This window comes from Hyperolius riggenbachi, chromosome 1 (assembly GCF_040937935.1).
Source record: "Hyperolius riggenbachi isolate aHypRig1 chromosome 1, aHypRig1.pri, whole genome shotgun sequence".
Taxonomy (NCBI): domain Eukaryota; kingdom Metazoa; phylum Chordata; class Amphibia; order Anura; family Hyperoliidae; genus Hyperolius; species Hyperolius riggenbachi.
Genome location: NC_090646.1, coordinates 357,388,118 through 357,403,952, shown reverse-complemented (window position 1 = coordinate 357,403,952; position 15,835 = coordinate 357,388,118). Strand labels below are relative to the sequence as shown.

The window sequence follows — 15,835 nt, the reverse complement described above, 5'->3', positions numbered from 1 at the left end:
CTGTAGTGTACCGATGCTTACAATGTGCGCCTACGATCGTGCTTTAGCATGTATAGCTCCTGTCCTTTACTCTGGCTTGCTTCGTCTAGTGTCCACTGCATCTTCTGGACTGGCTACAAGAGCCCCAGGCTCACTGTTATGTGACCGCAGTGAGTCTGGAGCTCTAGTGTCCAGTTCAGAAACCTGCCAGGAGCACTAGAGGAAGCAAGCTGGAGCGAGGACAGGTTAGCTTTCCATGCATCGCAGCACACTCTGCATAAGGGGCCCCTGCACACATCACCAGTGTATAACCCTATGGATCAGCTGACCCCCTCACTTTAATGTAAAAAATGTGGCCTGTCTGTGGTGATAAATGGTACTTGCAAAATATTATAGCCTATCTATGCTTTTATTGTTTTTGTTCCTCTCCTTCACTATACTCACAGGGGCTTTCTTTTTAGTCTGCTTTGGCACCTAGAGGTGGGGCTGAACCGTAGGAGGTAAACAGTGAGGTTGGTTAGAAGGAAGAAAAAGGACGAGTTATACAAAAAAATCATGGACATAGGCCCTAATTGTAATGGTCCGCCAGAACAGCACTACGTTGTATGGTTTCCGTATCCAGCTCCTCTTTTCCATAAACACCTCTTTTAATATTTTCTGTGTGTATTCTTGTTGGGGCCACTAGGAAAGGGGCTGACATTTCCATGTAAGCTTTCCACTGACATCTTCACCCTGCAGGGAAAACAAAATCAGCTGTGAGAGGTTTGTGACTGGCGGTATCAAGCAGTACAAGTAGATACAAGCATTCGCTGAAATGTCAAATGAACTAAAGCACTGTCCATATTAAACAGTAGTCTGTGTTTTTGTGTGTTTTATCAAAGAAGAATTCTAGACTGAATTAAAGAGACATTTGCATACAACAGTGTAACGATCGGTGAAGCACAGAGAGGATCTGATTACCGGTGATCTGCAGTATCACTGGGAATACAGATGTATACCAGATTACAAGTGATCTGCAGTATCACCGATAATCCGATATACCAGCTAACCTCTGTTCACCTGAGTAGAGTGTAGTGTTTTGGTGTAACAGTAACACTTTGAGGACAAGCCTCAGCGCAGTCAGGAGTACTGCACGGATTCCCTCCGCAGACCTGGACTCTCCAAGACGGGGGGAGTCAGGCAGACGGTAGGAAGGATAGTCTGAAAGTAACCCTCTGGAGGAGGTGTCACTAACAGAACGGGGAACCGCCTCTAACAGTAAGGTCGGTTCTCGGGGTCGGACAAGCCAGGTCGTACACACACACGGACAGATAAAGTACAAGATCAGGTGGCAAAGGCGGAGTCTAAGTACAGGCAGGGTTCGGCAACAGGGTATCAGAAATATCGAAGTACAAGATCAGGAGGCAGAAGCAGAGTCTGAGTACAGGCAGGGTTCGGCAACAGGGTATCAGAAATATCGAGGTACAAGATCAGAGTTCAGGAGGGTAGTCAGGCAGGCAAAGGATCATAACAAATAATCGCAATCAAACTAGTACTTTAAGCTATCAACAGAATCTAGCTAAGTGTAGGATTACAGCTCCAGCTGGTCCCGGCACACTTGCGGATCTGACTACGGATCTGGGTGCTCCCACATATGTGATCGCAACGCCAGACACCAGAGAAATGTCCAGCTAGCAGTATATATACACCACCATCTTTTCAGCACCTCCCTAAGTGCTGGACCAATGAGGAGTGTAGCCCGCTGACTCACTTCTGGCTGCAATATATATCCTGCCTCTCCGCGCGCACGCGTGTCCTTCTGAACCTGAAGGGACTACGAGTCCCAGCCACAACAGCCCCGCTCTGCGGAGTCTCCGCAGCGGGGACGCGTGCGCTAACCGCCGTGCCTGACGCGGCGGTTATTCCGCGCTCCGCCATGCCCTGCACGGGGACAGCCGCCTCAGACTGAGTGGAGGCGGCTGCCTCCCCGTGCTTAGCCCCATCGGGCGCGGAAAGAGCCGCCTGCCGCTGACTCCTGGTGGTGGCTCTTCCGCGAATTCTGACAAACAGGCATTCATTGAGTTGTTATACCACTAAATGTAATTAATATCATCAACTTTGGTCTGCCAGTTCTAGGTGAACTTTTTTTTTGGTACCCTGAGCACAATATCCTGGATAACAGTTGTAAAATACATCCCTCTACATACTGTACCTTATTTGTAGAAATAACTGTTGCAATTGCTCAATAGCATACTTCTTTAGAACATGGACTTCTAGGGGCAGCAGACTAAAACAGGACCTTCTTTTCAAGATCCATATGGGTGAATGGACATTTTGGACTGATTCTCTAACACTTTTGAAGGATGTGACACCAGGGGCCATATGCAATTAACTTTTTCACCTGAGTTTTCTCCATGATGATATTTTTAAATTTGTCAATACAATGCATTTTAAGCCATCAGAAAGCAAGAAAATGCTCGAAATAATTTTGATAGTCCTTTTTTATTTACTTTTTGGTACTTTTTTACTTGAAAAGTGCTGGAAAGTTATTTTAATTTGAAGATAAAAAAATATCTCCTAGGAGAAAACTCAGGTGAAAAAGTGAATTGCATATGGGCCCAGGGGCCATATGCATTTCCCTTTTTCACCTGAGTTTTCTCCTAGAAGATATTTTTTCATCTTCAATTTAAAATAACTTTCCAGCACTTTTCAAATTAAAAAGTACCAAAAAGTAGGTGAGAAAGTACTATTAAAATTATTTTGAGTATTTTCTTGCTTGCTGGTGGCTTAAAAGAAATTTTATTAGCATGTTTAAAATTATCACCTAGGAGAAAAGTCAGGTGAAAAAGTGAATTGCATATGGGCCCTTATCAATAAAATATCTCCTAGGACAAAATGTTAATTGCATATGGCCCTGGCCCCACAACTTGTTCTCCTGAGTTTTCTCATAGGAGGTAATTCTCATCTTGTATTTAAAATAATTTTTCAGCACTTTGCAATTGAAAAAGTACCAAAAAGTAGGTGAAAAAGTATCTTAACAATTATTTTGAGTATTCTCTTGCTTGCTGGTGGTATAAAAGTATTTTATTGGCAAGTTGTGAAAATATCACCTAGGACAGGGGTAGGGAACCTATGGCTCAGGAGCCAGATGTGGCTCTTTTGATGGCTGCATCTGGCTCACAGACAAATCAGTAGGGGTTGATTAACTAAGCTACACTGCTCAAGCAGCGCAGCTTAGTGTGGCAGCAAGTAAAACTTTCAAAGTAGTCACGCTACTGCTGTTGCGTGTACTGCTAACTTACTTGCACTCCCCCAAAATGAACAGCTGCTCCAATTGTCCCACTCTTCATCCTGTCAGGTCCAGTGACTTTGTAGGACGAGATCTCCGCACTTTGATTGGCCCAATAGACTGCCTGTCACTTGACAAGCAGCCTATTGGGCCAAAGTGCGGGGATCCCGTCCTACAAAGTGAATCAACCCCCAAGTCAGCTAGCCAATTGTAAAAGCTGTTAGTTGGTATTTCTCTACTGCTGAAACCCAAGAGAAGCTAAAGACGTGTCTGACACTTCCCCTGCCGGGCAGATCAACTGTATACACATCACCATGGCAACAGGGACATGAGCCCTCTGCTGCACAGGTGCACAGTCCCAGTTTGAAACATATTGTATGGCTCTCCCGGAAATACGTTTTAAAATATGTGGTGTTTAGGGCTCTCTCAGTCAAAAAGGTTCCTGACCCCTGACCTAGGAGAAAACTCAGGAAAAGGGTGAATTGCATTTGGGCCTAGGGCCCTTACTCAATTTACTTTTTTTCTAAGAGATACTTTTTCATTTTTTGTTTAACCACTTCACAACTGAGGGGTTTTACCCCTTGAACACCAGAGTAATTTTCACCTTTCAGCGCTCCATCCATTCATTCGTCTATAACTTTATTATTACTTATCGCAATGAAATGAACTATATCTTGTTTTTTTCGCCACCAATTAGGCTTTCTTTAGGTGGGACATTATGCCAAGAATTATTTTATTCTAAATGTGTTTTAATGGGAAAATAGGAAAAAATGTGGGAAAAAAATATTATTTTTCAGTTTTCGGCCATTATAGTTTTTACATAATGCATGCTACTGTAATTAAAACCCATGAAATGTATTTGCCCATTAGTCCCGGTTATAAAACCGTTTACATTTTGTCCCTATCACAATGTTTGGCGCCAATATTTTATGTGGAAATAAAGGTGCATTTTTTCAGTTTTGCGTCCATCCCTAATTACAAGCCCATAGTTTATAAAGTAACAGTGTTATACCCTCTTGACATAAATATTTAAAAAGTTCAGTCCCTAAGGTAACTATTTATGGTTTTTTTTTATTGTATTTTTGTTTTGTTTTTTTAAATTACAAAAAAAAATATTGGGGAGTGTGGTGAGGTAATGAGTTAATTTATTGTGCAAATTTGGACAGAGGCGCCAGGCAGGTTAAAATGATCTAAAAACAACTAAAAAGGAGGAGTACAGGTGGACTTACCTCCTGAAATGATGGACAATCGAGATTGTTCAAATCGCAAATAACAATTTATTTTGGCACTCCGCAACGCGTTTCGCAGGTATAACCCGCTTCATCAGGCAGGGAGTGCAAGCTCAAAAAGGTCCAATAGTGGCAGAGGCGCATTGCCACTATTGGACCTTTTTGAGCTTGCACTCCTTGCCTGATGAAGCGGGTTATACCTGCGAAACGCGTTGCGGAGTGCCAAAATAAATTGTTATTTGCGATTTGAACAATCTCGATTGTCCATCATTTCAGGAGGTAAGTCCACCTGTACTCCTCCTTTTTAGTTGTTTTTAGATCATTTTAACCTGCCTGGCGCCTCTGTCCAAATTTGCACAGTATATAGTCCACCTTGGGTGGAGGGGACTGTCCCCTTCTTTCTATCTACAGAGAGCGACTTCTTAAACCTTAGTGGGGTCAGGTTCTAATATTCCCCACCTGCATTTCAAGTGGTTGCCTATGTGGTAACCCGTGTTTGTGAGTATATCCACATCTGTTAATTATTTCGCCAACAATTGTTAGACTTACTGCACTATATTGGGCTCTCGGTTTTTCTTTTTGTTTCAAGTGCATTAATTTATTGTGTAATCCAATATATTTGTATGTGTACAATGCTTTAGGGTGTAATTTACTATTTGGCCACAAGATGGCCACAGTGAGTCTGTTTACATGCGACCTGTAAGCGTCCGGAAGGACGCTTACAGGAAGCAGTAGGAGGCTGGGAGAATCACAATGATCGCGCTGTTTCTAATAGAAGCAGCGGATCATTGCGGGGGCTTAGATCAACGAACGGGAATGGATTTTCCCGTTCACTGATCTCCGGGCGAGCGGGCGGCAGCGTGCAAGAGCGGCGGGTGCGCGCGCACATGCGGCGGGAGCACGGTCAGCGGCGGTAGCGCGGAAGGTACGGATTTCTCCGTCCCTGGGGGTGAAAGGATGGAAAAAGGGACGGAGAAATTCGTACCGCCGGGGGTAAAGTGGTTAAAATACCTTTTCAAGAGGCACTGGATGCAGTCCCGCTGAGCTCCGTGACTGACCGGGAATCTATCGGCAAATTACTGCACTTCTGGCCGTGCTAGGCTAACCCCTAGTAGCCAAGAGCCTCTGGGATATGTCAGAGCCAAAGAAGAACAAGAAAAAGAACAAATCTGCGCACTCTGAAGGTCCGCTCCCGAAGCTCCTTGCATGCCAGCAGAAAGACAAGGCTTAAGATGGCCGCTGCTTCCTCCTCCCAGGCAAGTAGCGCTCCCCCGGAGGATCTACCCTCCCAGCCTAGCACCTCGCAAGGGGGGCAGAAGTCTGACAACTTGGCTCTACTTAACTCGATCCACAAGCTGCTTAAAAAGGAGTTGAACGCGGCTGTCTCCGCCATCAACACCCATATCCAGGAGCTCGGTGATAGAGTTAATGTGGTGGAGCAGAGGCTGGATTCCTATGCCGACGCCCTGAAGGAAGACAAAAGCAGGCTGGACGCCCATGATGTTCGCATGGACCAGTTTGAAGCCAGGCAAGAAGATCAAGAAAATCGGGCACGCCGCTCCAACATTCGCATTAGAGGGCTGTCTGAAACCTACACGGATCTCTGTGCTGTAGCTCTCAACTTATTCACAGTCATGCTCCCTCAAGTGGACCAGACCCTGTTCTGGCTAGACAGGATACACCGGGCTCTTGGGAAACCTCACTATCCTAATCTGCCTAGAGATGTAGTGCTCCGGGTTCCACTATCATGAAACGAAGGAACAGGTTATGGCTGTCGCCCGCAACCTATCCCCACTCCCCGGGGTGCCGGACGCAGTTCAGCTGTACGCAGACCTCTCCGCTGACACTGCAAAAAAGAAGGTCACTACGTCCGATATCGCAAGCCTTGATCTCCGAGGGTGTCCGTTACTCCTGGGGTTTTCCGTGTGCCCCACTCTTTACCCTGCAAGGAACGAGCCACCGAGTGACCACCGTAGAAGATGGAAAGCAAATCCTCCAAGCTGCCAACATAAGGGTGCAGAGCGAGACTCCCACAGAGACACCCAGAGTCCAACGCCCGGAGAGAGTCTGGCAAACCGTCGGCAGCGGGCGGGGATCGGCCCACAGCTCTCCCTCAGCTTCACCGAGATAAGTACTTTGAAGGGTTTCCCCCCTCTCCTGATTTAATACTCTATTGATTGCTGTGCTAATCCGATTGTGCCGATCTGTGACGTTTTAGGTCTCTGTGAGATACCCGTACTTCTATCCTAGGGATGTGACTTTTTGCTGTATGTTCCCTCTATGAAGTGAGGCCAACCTGCCATGTTTATGACCCATACTTTCCTTTTCCCACAGGCTCTTAAACAAGAGCCCCGACCCACCTTTCTCAGGCTACCAACTCTCATTTTTTAGACTGACATGGTGACCGAGAACCTTCCCTCGTGGTCTCTGGACCTATCTACATCGTTTTGCTGCATGATCAGGCACGTCACTCTCCCATGTTCCATGCGTTGCTCGTTGGCTCACTGCTGAAAGTTGCTACCCTCTCACAAACCTACAGATTGGCACTGTTCATTATGCATAAGCAAAATCACTGCTCTACTCCGATCCTCTGGATGTGCTCGCAGGATGCTCCTACATACCCAAGATGTTTTCAACATGGGGCACTCTACTATGATACAGCATTGGGAGACTGGAAGTGGCTAGTCTATACACTTTAATCCTGCTTCATTAGCAACCACTAAGGTTGCCCACGTGTAGCTGCTTACTATGACTTATATTTGAGATGAATACTATGCACCCCTATGTTGCTTAACCCTTCCTTTCTTTCCTCCCCCCCCTCCCCCCTTCTCTATTCTCCTTCTAACCCCCTCCCCACCCCTATGCATCCCTCTTCTCCCCCTCTTCTCCCCCTTCCTTCCTTAGACCCATCACCCCAGAGCTCAAGCCCAAGCTTTTCCAACTCTGGACGCTTTGGTACGGCTAGAAAATTCAAATCTTCTTGTAGCTGCCGCCTTCCCGGTTAAGTGATTCATGCTGTCCTCACAGTTTGGTGGATTTGTGGGAGGAACTGGTTCTCCTTCCCTCTCACAACTCGACCAGGCCTTCACTGGCTCCACACCCAGTTGTTACACAGAACATTTTATTTCTGTGTTTATTAGAATCTTACTGTTTCTGTTAATGTTGCTGTTGACTTGTTACTTATTTATCTCTGCTCATGTTGGGACACTGCTCATTTCTGCTCCCTTAGTTGACCTCTTTCTCACAATATCATGGACTCCCTGAGGTTAGTTTCCCTTAATATAAGGGGACCCAATTCCCCTGGTAAGCGAAGGAAAACCTTCATAACCCTACTCCGACACAAACCAGATATCATATGTCTGCAGGAGACACATTTTACCGCCACCTCGTGCCCACGTTACTTTCATAAACACTACCTGACCTTTTACCACTCCCAGGCCACTAAAAAGCATAGAGGAACCTCCATCTTTATCAGAAACACACTCCCTCTAGTAGTGGAAACAGTTGATTCAGATCCAGAGGGGCGCTTTTTCTCCATCAAAGGTACCCTAAACAACAAAAATCTCTACTTGATTAATAGCTACCTACCACCTGAAAAGGCCTTTCGCACCTTTTGTGACATACAAAAAAAACTTGAGATTGGCCCCAACACCATCTTTGTTTGGTGTGGGGACTTCAATTTCACACTGAATGAAAAGCTAGACAAGTCCAACCCTTCTACTGATAAACTCTCCAAAAAGCAACGCACTGCTCTTTCCAGGCTATTAGAGAATAATTTCCTTGTCGTTGTCTGACGGGAGCTTTATGACAGCAAAAGGGGATACACCCATTTTTCTGAAATCCACAACACCTATGCTAAAATAGACCACGTTTTAGTGACCTCATCCCTAGTTCTCTCACTACAGTACCTGAGGCATATACCCACTAGCCTTTCAGATCATGACATTCTCCTCTTTAGCATAGATCTTCATACTAAGCCTCTTCAACGTCCTTGGTGGAGGCTTAATGAGTCTTTAGTTGTCAATCAATCTACTAGGCAAGATATAGCTGAGCATCTAAACCATTATTTTTCCTCTAATTGCCCCTAATATGCAACGCGTTTCGCAGGTTTGATCCCGCTTCATCAGGCAATAACAACGGAGCAATAGCATATGTGGTCAGTAGAAGAGCCAGGCACCTCTGCCTGGCTCTTCTACTGACCACATATGCTATTGCTCCATTGTTATTGCCTGATGAAGCGGGATCAAACCTGCAAAACGTGTTGCATATTTGGAGTTCATAAATAAAATATATTGACTGTCTTTACTACAGTCGTTGTGATTCTACTTGGAGGAGGTAAGTCCACCACTACCTCCTCTATTTACCAAGAATTTGGTTTTTAAGCTCATTTAGCTTCCTTTTATCCTTATGGCGCCTCTGTTCTCTTGCATAATATTGAGTCCACCCTGGGTGGAGGGTTGAACCATCTTTTTTCTCATCTACAGAGAGCGACTTCTCATTCCTGAGTGGTGTCAGGAAAATCTCCCCACCTGCCTTTACAGTGGTTGCCTAATGGTAACCCTGGTTTGTGAGTATTACTATTTACTCTATCTAGTAACCATTTACCAGTACATATTACACTATTGGGGCTCTTGGTGTTCCTTGTTTTTATTTTTCCTCTAATGATGTGGATGATAACTCTCCCGTAACCCTCTGGATGGCTCATAAAGCCGTCATTAGGGGCTTCCTGATAAAAACGGCCTGTAACATCAAGAAATGTTCACTTGAAGAGCTTCACAACCTTCGCTTTAAGCTCCTTCGCCTCCAAAATATCCACCAGCAAAATCCTACCCTTTTTATCCTCAAACAAATTAGAGATACCAGGGCCCAGTTAGATGTCCTTTTGGCAAAATCAGCAGAGAAAATGTTAAGATTCACTAAAGCAAGCTATTATAGATATGTTAACAAGCCTGGACTTATGGCTTGCTAGAAAATTACAAAATCAGCAAAGAATTAACACCATACACAAAATTAGGACATTCTCAGGCACTATCACAAGCATCCCGGACTCAATCTATGAAGCTTTTCATAAATACTATACTAATCTCTACAGCAATAAACCCACAGCATCGCGAGGTGACATCCAAGAATTTCTAGCCTCCTTGAATCTACCCACCCTTACTTCAGATGCCTCTAAGTCTCTCAATAAAGCCTTTTCAGAGGAGGAAGTCGAGGATGTTATTAAAAAGCTTAAACTCCATAAATCCCCAGGCCCAGATGGTCTTAGTGCCTTGTACCACAAAAATTTCTCAGCTATTTCAATCCCCTACTTAAAGAGACACTGAAGCGAGACTAAATCTCGCTTCAGGTCTTATATATAGCAGGGGCACGTGTGCCCCTGCTAAAACGCCGCTATCCCGCGGCTTAACGGGGGTCCCTTCACCCCCAACCCACCCCCCCCGCAAAAGTTGGTCGTAAAATGGTCGCTGGTAATCTTCTTCCTGGAGGCAGGGCTAACGGCTGCAGCCCTGCCTCCCAGCGCATCTATCAGACGCGCATCGCCGCCTCTCCCCCGCCCCTCTCAGTGAAGGAAGACTGAGAGGGGCGGGGGAGAGGCGGAGATACGCGTCTGACAGGCGCGCATGGGGCAGGGCTGCGGCGGTTAGCCCTGCCCCAACCAGGAAGCGCTCCCCCGCTGCACGGAGGGGGTTTGGGGGGACAGGGACCCGTGTTAAGCCGCGCTATAGCGGCGTTTTAGCAGGGGCACGCATGCCCCTGCTAGCTATGAGGTCTGAAGCGAGATCTATTCTCGCTTCAGACTCTCTTTAACAAAATGTTTCAATGTACTAAGAACTAAACCCCTAAGCTATCCCGAATTTCTTGATGCTCACATCTCTATCATCCCTAAGGAAGGTCAGGATCCCTTAAATACCAAAAACTACCGGCCCATAGCCCTTCTCAACCAATATTATAAAATTTTAACTAGTATTCTAGCTGTCCGACTCAATGCCCTCTTACCGTCCCTAATTCAGCGAGACCAGGTAGGCTTTATACCACACAGGCAAGCCTCAGACAACGTCCGTAAAACCCTCAGTGTACTCCACCATGCGTCTCAATGGGGTCAGCAATTAGTCACCCTTGCCTTAGACATCGAAAAGGCCTTCAATACAATATCTTGAACATTCTTGCTAGAGGTCTTGGCTAAGGCAGGTATTTCTGGGCCCTTTGCTCACCTCATCAGACAGCTGTACTCCTCCCCCCAAGCTCGTCTAAAGCTACCCAACACCTCATCTACCCCAATAATCATTCAAAGAGGTACGTGTCAAGGCTGTCCCCTGTCACCAGCCATTTTCGCCATGGTTATGGAACCTCTGGCAGTAGCGATACGCCACAACCCCGATATCCAAGGCTATAAAATTGGCAAAACAGAATACAAATTAAGTTTATTTGCCGACGAAGTGCTATTAACCCTCACCAATCATGCTGTTTCCATTCCAAATTTGCTAAAACTACTTAAGCAGTTTAAAACGTTGTCAGGTCTTACACTGAACTATGACAAATCTGAGGCAATGATTAGCAACTTTCCTCGGGGTATGGGTAACTTTATTAGTAGTATCTTCAAATTTAAATACCAACCCCATTACATCAAATATCTAGGGGTCCATATCCCACACGATACATCACAAATTTATAAGTGGAATTACTACCCCTTACTCAAGACTCTCCACAATCTCTTACTTTCCTGGGCCAGTCACAATATTTCTTGGGCAGGTAGGGTTACTGCTGTGAAGATGACCCTTCTACCCAAAATTATGTACTACTTTCACACTCTCCCTATTGATGTTCCCAAGAGATCCCTGGCTCCTCTACAGACTCAGATTTTTAAATTTATTTGAGCCAACAAGAAACCTAGAATTAAACAAAATATGATGCTGCTCCATAAAAAAGAGGGAGGCCTCTCCGTCCCAAATCTCTACAAGTACTACCTTGCAGCACAATTGGCAATACTCCCCTCGCTTTACGCAGGGGCTCATACCCCTCGTTGGGTAGACCTGGAAAATAGCCTATTACACCCCTTAAGTTGGAGAGGGGCTCTATGGTCGAATACCGTGGGTTCTACTTTAGGCAGCTCAGTGTCTCCTTACACCCAGCACTCTCTGAGGATCTGGAAGAGAGTCCGGTTTAAATATCCCCTTCAATCGCGGCCCTCTCGGCTGGTAGAGTTCCTGAGTAACCCAGACTTCCCAGCAGGGCAGGACGTAGCATTATTCAAATGGTGGGCCCCGAGGGATGTAACATGTTTTCACAAGACACTCATGAAAGGTATAGTCCCTACAAAACGAGTGCTTTGTGAGCTTCACAACTTACCTGCTGCTGAACTCTTCAGGGCACATCAGCTTTATCATTTTATTACCTCACTAGCTAGACCTGGGCAAGAAATCAAGGCAACCTCCTTTGAACTCTTATGCCTCACTGACCCGTTACGCAAGGGCACTTTATCTCTATTGTATACTATCTTTAATACTAACCCTCTAAGCTCCAATTTTCGCTTCCAAGAAGACTGGGAAGCAGACATTGGCACACCACTCTCTGACGACCAGTGGGTCCAATGTTTCGATACCTTATCAAAGGGTAGTCTATGTGTAACCGACATGGAGGTTGCCTTGAGAGTATTGCATAGGTCATACCTTGTTCCTCAGAGACTGCATGTGTTTAACCCAGATAGATCAGCTTTATGCTTCAGAGGTTGTACCAACACAGGTTCAATCTACCACATATGGTGGTCCTGTCCCATTGTGGCTAAACTATGGAGGAGAGTAATATGCAAAATCAACTCAACACTCTCACTCCATCTACGAACTGACCCAGCTATATGCCTTCTGGGCTTACAACCTGAAAAGATGCCCCACTCCCAACACAAACTCATACAGTTCATTATGAATGATACCAAAACCTACATTGCTTCGCAGTGGCTCAAGCAGACCCTGTCCTTTCAATGCATACTTACCCGTGTCCATACCACCATGATTAACAAAAAGATTAAAGCCAATCTCTGGGACAGGACTCACCATTTTGAAAAAATCTGGCACCCTTGGATCCAGCTGAGCTCACCCCCTGGGGTCCAGAACGCCTTACAGGCATTATAATTCCTTCTACTTTTGAGCAGTACCTTATTGATACAAAATCCCCTGAGTCCCAATATGAGCAGTGTAATTTTTCTCTTGTTAAAATTTTTGGTTTTATGTCCTGGTTTGCATATCACATAGTTAACAATTCCAGACCTTTTAGCTACATGGGTTGGGAACCCGACTGGCTAACCCCATCGTCAGATGATTTCATCAGCCTTTTCCTGCTACGTCTTTTAGTTAAAATACCGCTATGACATGTTGTAATAGATATTATGTATCATTTGGAGTATCCCAGCCCATCCCTTTAAATGATTATTTCTTCTCTTAGCATGTCTGGAAACTGTTAATTCGGATACTGCTATTTTCGACTATGTGTAACATGTGATTACGTTATCTTTTATTATTTTATGGCTTTATATGTCTCCTTATGACTTTGTTGCTACTTAATAAAAAAGTTTTTGAAACTAAAATACCTTTTCAATACTTGAAAAAGTATCAAAAAGTGGGGAAAAAAGTACTGTGATAATAATTCTGAATATTTCCTTGCTTTTGCTGGAAGTGTAAAAGGCATTTAATAAATGTGTGAAAATATCACATAAGAGAAAACTTCATAGAAAATGTGAATTGAATAAGGGCCCAGGGCCATTATTCAATTCACTTTTCCTCCAAAGTTCTTTCCTATGTGATATTTTTACACCTTATCAATAAAATGCCTTTCAAGCCACCAGCAAACAAGAAAATACGCGTACCAATTTTGACAGAACTTTTCACCTACATTTTACTTTTTCACTTGAAGAGTGCTGCAAATTTTTTTTTAAACAGAAGATTAAACATTATCTGTTAGGAGAAAACTTAGGAGAAAAGGTAAATTGCATATGGCCCCAGGAATGTTAATTAGCTCCTGGTATTGCTCTTTAGTTTACACAAGAAGAACATCTACTAAAAATATGGCATATTGACTTAATACAATTGAGATATTAATAGTATATTGATCGAGAAAAGCTGTTATCTTGCAGTTCACTGTGAACAGACACATAGGAGAATCAGCAAATGTGGTTCTCAAGTGACATTGCCCACAGTCTGGTGCTACATTGAACAGCACACAGCTAGCAATGCCAGTGGTCAGATCGATATTCCATCAGATGTCTGTGGGCATCTGACAGAATATCGAGTGGTCCAAGGTGGTACCCAGGTAATTGGTCAATGTTAGCCAGATATTGAATGTTTATTGGATCTAAAACTCATCTGATGGTGTATGGTGGGAACTAAAGTACATACAGACAACAGATCTCTGCAGTTTTAAATGATCTCTTGTAAATTCTTCAAGTGACAGAACAATGTGAACTAACTAAACAGTGATAGACGAAAAGGGAAAACATTCTACTTTGCTTATACTTTGAGACTTGCAGCGCTATAACCTAAAGAAGAGGGTTGTGTCTTGGGAAACACATTGTTTTCCTGCTTTGTTAAAGATTTGTCTGCTTTAATAAGTACATTGGAAGTAAGTAAATTTTTGCTTGCACTCATTTAACATGTGGATAAAAAAACTATTTCTGATAATGGTGCCCCCTATCTACTCTAGCAGTGATCCAATCTATGTTCTAGAGAGTGTCAAAGAGTATGGAGAGTGTCAAAACAGAAAACACCATCTGCAGCCAAGTGGAGATGAGTGGATTTTCTCTGCAAGCCTGAATAGTGGTTGGCAAAACATTTTTGTGAATATATTTTCAGATACCCTCCCACCGCACCTTCTATTTTATATATAATAATGATACACTTCTGGCGTCTGGTTTTACTGACTTTGACACCTCAAATCCTCTGTATCAAGGTGCTTTGTACCCAGGCATTGGGTCCCGAAATGAAGGTTGGAACAGAGCCTGCTTTTGGCAAATAGATCAGAGTATATGCTCAAAGAAGGGGCCGTGTGACAGTTCTCACACCTTGTGGGATTCACTGTCTGCTGGCATTTCATTGTTTTGGATGAATTGGAAAACATCCACTTGATCAGATGAAAGTGCTTGTGAAGGGAATTTCTCATTTTTCTCTGTACACGAATAGAACAGTAATAGATGTTGAGAATCTCTGAACGCTATTACCATAATTGTAAGAAAGTAATCTTGAATATTTGGAAAAATTTAGACAATGTTAGCTTGTTACAGAATGAAATCAAGCATAAAAAGAAGTCATTGTTAATGTTAATCAGGGCCCCAGAATAAAATATTGACCAAGTTGACTGAAACATCACTATTAGTTTGCCAAGTTACCTTCTGCTGGCTAGATAGTGTACTGGTTAAGGGCCCTTTTCCATTGGCGAAGTGAGGTGAATGCGGCTACCTCGCCACATCGCATCACTTCCGTTTGCCGTGCGAGAATTTTCAGTATGCTGCAGATTCTCGAATCGTCCGCACCGCTCCGCATAACCAGCATGCAATGGCAACTGTTCCATTGCTGTGCATTAGTTTCAGTTCGGCAACGGTGCAATGCGGCTTTGTAGTCACATTGCACCGCATGTAGTGGAAACAGGCCCTAAGGGCTCTGCCTCTGACACAGGAGACCTGGCTTCAAATTTCATCTCTTCCTGTTCAGTAAACCAGCACTTACTTAGTAAGGTGTCCTTGGGAAAGACTCCCTACCACTGATACTGCCTATAGAAAGAGCCCCTAGCGACTGCAGCTCTGGCACTTTGAGTCTGCCAGGAGAAAAGCTCAATACAAATGTTTTATGTCTTGTCTTTCTCTTCTAATGTATGTCATGTAATACCTTCCCATGAAAATGCTGAAAAACAATAAAGCTCCCTGTCTTAAAACACATGGCAAATTATTTAAAGTAACCTTGCATATTTTTTTAAACTCTAAAGCCGTTTTGAGTAAAACCTCACTAACTCCACTTTCCCCTTTAACCAAAACACATTCCAAATTGTGGCAGTATTAAATTTGCTGATTCTGCTCATCCCCATTCTTTTTCATCCTTTTCCAATCTAAGATAAACATTTTGGATGTGTTTTACTTTCAATTCTTAAATAGTTTGTGCTGGAACTACATGTTATATTGACTTTTTTGTTATATACAAAAGAGCTTTCTTTTAGGTTTATATTAATCTACAGTGTGAAGCACAGAAGTACTTCTATACTGCAGACTGTTTATCCATGGTCTGTTGTATAATGGGTTTAGTTATGATATCCAGGGTATCGTCATCATGAAGGATTGGATAAATAAAGCTGTTATTGTTCTGCAAACAAAATTCCAGTAATC

General features: G+C 43.9%; 1 long non-coding RNA gene across 1 annotated transcript in view; it reads right to left on the bottom strand.

Moving 5' to 3' along the window:
- Window positions 1-626: 626 nt before the first annotated feature.
- Window positions 627-15,835, bottom strand: part of LOC137550586 (uncharacterized) — a 143,863-nt gene continuing 128,654 nt past the window's right edge. Inside the window, exon 6 of the long non-coding RNA XR_011026940.1 lies at window positions 627-711. This is a non-coding gene — a long non-coding RNA (uncharacterized lncRNA). The remainder of the gene's footprint in view (window positions 712-15,835) is intronic.